This window comes from Triticum dicoccoides, chromosome 7B, assembly GCF_002162155.2.
Source record: "Triticum dicoccoides isolate Atlit2015 ecotype Zavitan chromosome 7B, WEW_v2.0, whole genome shotgun sequence".
Lineage (NCBI taxonomy): Eukaryota > Viridiplantae > Streptophyta > Magnoliopsida > Poales > Poaceae > Triticum > Triticum dicoccoides.
In genome coordinates, this window is record NC_041393.1 from 29,019,928 (window position 1) to 29,026,059 (window position 6,132).

Below are 6,132 nucleotides of genomic sequence, written 5' to 3' on the forward strand. Positions count from 1 at the left end.
GCTTCCTATGCTTGTGGCCAAGATGCCAATATGAAATATGCTTATGGAGATGAACTTGCTATAGTTCCTTATGTTAAACATGAAATTGTTGCTATTGCACCCACGCACGATAACCCTATTATCTTTTTGAATTCTCCAAACTACACTATATCGGAGAAGTTTGTGCTTATTAAGGATTATATTGATGGGTAGCATTTTACCGTTGCACATGATGATTTTGATAATTATAATATGCATGTGCTTGGTGCTCTAATTTGCAATTATCATGAGAGAGGAACTACATCTCTGCCTCTTTTTGTTTCCAACATGACAGAATTGCAAGAAAGTGCTTATATTATGCATTGGCCTTTACTTGGTGTGCATGAATTGTTCTTTTATGACATGCCGATGCATAGGAAGAGAGTTAGACTTGGTTGTTGCATGATATATCTTACTTTGTGCTCACTACTAAATTACAAATCATTGTTAATTAAAATTGGCTTTGATATACCTTGGGATGCGGGTGGATCCATTACTTGAGCACTATATGCCTAGCTTAATGGCTTTAAAGAAAGCGCTGCCAGGGAGACAACCCGGAAGTTTTAGAGAGTCATTTATTTCTGTTGAGTGCTTTTATATAGTCTAAAAACAAAAAAAATAAAGAGGGGAACCTAAAAACTTTTCAAAAAGGAAAGTGAAAGTGAGAAAGACAAGCATTGTTGAAGTGGGAGCTAGCCTTGAACTTTGTTCATGCTCACAGAAACTTTGTGAATCTTGATTACAGAAACTTTTCATAAAAAATAATTATCCCCTTGTATAACTCCATTGTATTATAAAAATAATGTGTCAAGGTTTGCCTTTAGGATGTTTACAATGCTTGTTGGTTTGTATGGTGCAGGACAGAAACTTTGGCCGTAGTGCGCGATTTTACATTTTTAACTGGAACGTCAAACGGTTCTGATTCTTTTTGAACTGCCTTGCTGTACAAAATTTTTATTGTTCCTAATTTTGGTAGAATTTTTGGGGTAACATAAGTATGATGAATGTTCAGATTGCTACAGACTGTTCTGTTTTTGACAGATTCTATTTTTGATGCATAGTTTGCTTGTTTTGATGAAACTATCAATTTCTATCAGTGGATTAAGCCATGAAAAAGTTATATTACAGTAGACACAATGCAAAAACAAAATATGAATTGGTTTGCAACAGTACTTAGAGTAGTGATTTGCTTTATTATACTAACGGATCTTACCGAGTTTTCTGTTGAAGTTTTGTGTGGATGAAATGTCTAATCGAGGAGTTCTCGATATGAGGAAAAATAAGAAAGGCAAGAGCTCATGCTTGTGGATTCCCAAGGCACCCCAAGTAAATATTCAAGGAGACTAAAGCATCTAAGATTGGGGATGCCCCAGAAGGCATCCCCTCTTTCTTCAATAAGTATCGGTATGTTTTCGGATTTGTTTCGTTCATGCGATATGTGCAAGTCTTGGAGCGTCTTTTGCATTTAGTTTTCATTTTTATTTTATGCACCATGCTGTTATGAGATATTCCTTGGTTGATTTATAGAATGCTCATTGCACTTCAATTAAATCTTTTGAGTATGGCTTTATAGAATGCTTCATATGCTTCACTTATATCATTTGAAGTTTGGATTGCCTGTTTCTCTTTACATAGAAAACCGTCATTTGTAGAATGCTCTTTTTCTTCACTTACATTTGTTAGAGCGTGGGAATATCTTCTGTAGAAAGAATTAAACTCTCTTGCTTCACTTATATCCATTTAGAGAGATGACAGGAATTGGTCATTCACATGGTTAGTCATAAAATCCTACATAAATGTGTAGATCGCTGAATATGATATGTTTGATTCCTTGCAATAGTTTTGCGATATAAAGATGGTGATATTAGAGTCATGCTAGTGGGTGGTTGTGGATTGTAGAGACACTTGTGTTGAGGTTTGCAAGTCCCGTAGCATGCACGTATGGTAACCGTTGTGTGACAAATTTGAAGCATGGGGTGTTTCTTTGATTGTCTTCCTTATGAGTGGCGGTCGGGGACGAGCGATGGTCTTTTCCTACCAATCTATCCCCCTAGGGGCATGCGTAGTAGTACTTTGCTTCGAGGGCTAATAAACTTTTGCAATAATTATATGAGTTCTTTATGACTAATGTGAGTCCATGGATTATAAGCACTTTTACCTTTCCATCATTGCTAGCCTCTTTGGTACCATGCATTGCCCTTTCTCACCTCGAATGTTGGTGCAAACTTCGCCGGTGCATCCAAACCCCGTGGTATGATACGCTCTGTCACACATAAGCCTCCTTATATCTTCCTCAAAACAGCCACCATACCTACCTATCATGGCATTTCCATAGCCATTCCGAGATATATTGCCAAGCAACTTCCATCATCCTCATATACATGACTTGAGCATTCATTGTCATATTGCTTTGCATGATCGTAAGATAGCTAGCATGATGTTTTCATGGCTTGTCCGTTTTTTGATGTCATTGCTACGCTAGATCATTGCACATCCCGATACACTGCCGGAAGCATTCATATAGAGTCATATCTTTGTTCTAGTATCGAGTTTTAATATTGAGTTGTAAGTGAATAAAAGTGTGATGATCATCATTATAGAGCATTGCCCAAACAAAAGAAAAAAAAGAGATAGGCCAAAGAAGCCTAAATAAAAAAAAGGGGGGGCCAATGAAGCCCGCAAAAAAGAGAAAAAAGAAAAAAAAGAAAAGGGGCAATGTTACTATCCTTTTTCCACACTTGTGCTTCAAAGTAGCACCATGTTCTTCATATAGAGAGTCTCCTATATTGTCACTTCCATATACTAGTGGGAATTTTCATTATAGAACTTGGCTTGTATATTCCAATGATGGTATTCCTCAAATGCCCTAGGTGTTCATGAGCAAGCAAGTTGGATGCACACCCACTTAGTTTTCAGTTTGAGCTTTCATACACTTATAGCTCTTAGTGCATCCGTTGCATGGCAACCCCTACTCCTCGCATTGACATCAATTGATGGGCATCTCCATAGCCCGTTGATTAGTCGCGTCGATGTGAGACTTTCTTCCATTTTGTCTTCTCCACATAAACCCCCACCATCATATTCTATTCCACCTATAGTGCTATATCCATGGCTCGCGCTCATGTATTGCGTGAGAGTTGAAAAAGCTTGAGAATACTAAAGTATGAAACAATTGCTTGGCTGACACCGGGATAGGCATGAGGGGTACCTTGTGATAAGAAAAGGGAGCATGCAAGACTATATGATTTTGTAGGGATAACGTTCTGGAAGCATTGATATTTTGAAAGACATGATTGTTTGTTGGGATGCCCTAAGTATTATTGTTTTTATGTCAAATGATAGACTATTGCTTTGAATCACTCGTGACTTAATATTCATGCCATGATTAGATATATGATCAATATTATGCTAGGTAGCATTCCACATCAAAAATTATCTTTTTTATCATTTACCTACTCGAGGACGAGCAGGAATTAAGCTTGGGGATGCTGATACATCTCCGTCGTATCTATAATTTTTGATTGTTCCATGCCAATATTATTCAACTTTCATATACTTTTGGCAACTTTTTATACTATTTTTGGGACTAACATATTGATCCAGTGCCCAGTGCCAGTTCCTGTTTGTTGCATGTTTTATGTTTCATAGAAACCCAATATCAAACGGAATCCAAATGGGATAAAAACGGACGGAGAATTATTTTGGAATATTTGGGATTTTCCGGAGGAAGAATCAACACGAAACAGTGCCTGAGGTGGCCAGAAGACAGGGGGGCGCGCCCTCCCCCTGGGCGCGCCTGGAACCCTCGTGGGCCACCCGTAAGGCGGTTGGCGCTCTTTTTTTGCCGCAAGAAAGCTAATTTTATGAGAAAAATCTGGGCGAAAGATTCACCCCAATCGTAGTTACGGATCTCCGGATATAAAAGAAACGGTGAAGGGGCAGAATCAGAGAACGCAGAAACAGAGAGATACAGAGAGATAGATCCAATCTCGGAGGGTCTCTCGCCCCTCCCAAGCCATGGGAGCCAAGGACCAGAGGGGAAACCCTTCTCCCATCTAGGGAGGAGGTAAAGGAAGAAGAAGAAGAAGGGGGGCTCTCTCCCCCTTGCTTCCGGTGGCGCCGGAACGCTGCCGGGGGCTATCATCATCACCGCGGTCTTCACCAACAACTTCACCGCCTTCATAACCAACTCTTTCTCCCTCTATGCAGCGGTGTAACCTCTCTCTTACACGCTGTAATCTCTACTTAAACATGGTACTCAACGCTATATATTATTTCCCAATGATGTATGGCTATGTTATAATGTTTGAGTAGATCCATTTTGTCCTATGGGTTAATTGATGATCATGATTGGTTTGAGTTGCATGTTTTACTATTGGTGTTGTCCTATGGTGCTCTCCGTGTCGCGCAAGCGTGAGGGATCCCCGTTGTAGGGTTCGCAGTATGTTGATGATTTGCTTATGGTGGGTGGCGTGAGTGAACAGAAGCACAGACCCGAGTAAGTAGGTTGTTTGCTTATGGGATAAAGGGGAGTTGATGCTTTAATGCTATGGTTGGGTTTTACCTTAATGAATCTTTAGTAGTTGTGGATGCTTGCTAGAGTTCAATTCATAAGTGCATATGATCCAAGAAGATAAAGTATGTTAGCTTATGCCTCTCCCTCAAATCGTATTGCAATAGTGATTATCGGTCTAAGTTATCGATTGCCAAGGGACAAATAACTTTCTCGTAACAAAAAGCTCTCTACTAATATTTACTGTATTGCTTCTTTATCTAAACAGCCCCTAGTTTATATTTGTGTGCTCTTTATTATCTTGCAAACCTATCCAACAACACCTACAAAGTACTTCTAGTTTCATACTTGTTCTGGGTAAAGCGAACGCTAAGCGTGCGTAGAGTTGTATCGGTGGTCGATAGAACTTGAGGGAATATTTGTTCTACCTTTAGCTCCTCATTGGGTTCGACACTCTTACTTATCGAAAGAGGCTACAATTGATCCCGTATACTTGCGGCTTATCATCGTCGTGCCGATGTAATTCTCTGTTATATCAGGGCCCTTGTACCCCAAGTATTTGTAATAAGAGCCGATTTGTTCTATGCCAAGCAGTGCCATATTTCAGAAGACTTACCTCAATCTCTAGGATGGAATACGGGGTGTTCCGGTCTCTTTGAGCCGGGGTGCCACATTAGTACTCGAGTCGGACATCTGCACCGACAATGTCGAGCCGTCTCGGTGCACGCAACCCGCTCGGGCTCAAGACGGTTGGAGTCACGTCTTCATTGGCTTCATCCAGGGAGTCGATCTTGCAGACAACTCCGCGTATGGTGGGGACACCCTTGCCTACTCCGAAGGTGAGTCATCGGTCGAAGACACCGAGCCAATCCTCCCACTGTACGATGGTAAGCTTGGGGGTTGCTCCAATGATGAGCCGTCTCGAGTCAATCACGAGCCACTCCATTGAACCATCATCTACATGGCAGGTACTACGCCGGCTCTCGATTCTACGGTGGCATGCACTGCGATTGAAACCAGCACTTCGGACCGGCTCGGAATGTGGCCTGCCCGATCACGCCACTGTCTCAAGTTCTTTCGGAGCTGGTCGCCTCATTGACAACGCTCCTAGAGTCACATGTGACAGCGGAGAACCAGGCGGAGCACAATGTGGACGTAACTAAGCTTCGGGAACAGATTGCTAAAGCTCAGGAGGATATCAACGCTGAGAACACTCGCATGGTAGAGCTGCAAGCCTAGATTCACAATGAGGTGGAGCACCTGAAGACACAGGCCTAGCGCATGGGCCTACGACAGAGCGCTTCGGATGTGGTTCATCGAAGGAGGCACGCGAGATGTCTACCCCGCAATTTTGAGCCCACGTGTCAGTTCAACACGCCTGCTCTAAGGACTGGGAAAAGCACCCCGGAAGCTCTGGTTATACCCCAGTTAACCCGAGTCGTGCCATAGAATGGAGACGGGCAGCCACCACCGGCTCAGCCTCATTAGATGGCTCAGCAGCACCAGGTTGAGCCGGTCCCATGCCTGCCACCTGTTCGGACAACTCCATACTATTTCCTGACACCCGCGGGTCACTTCTCCAACCCCGTCGATAACTTGTT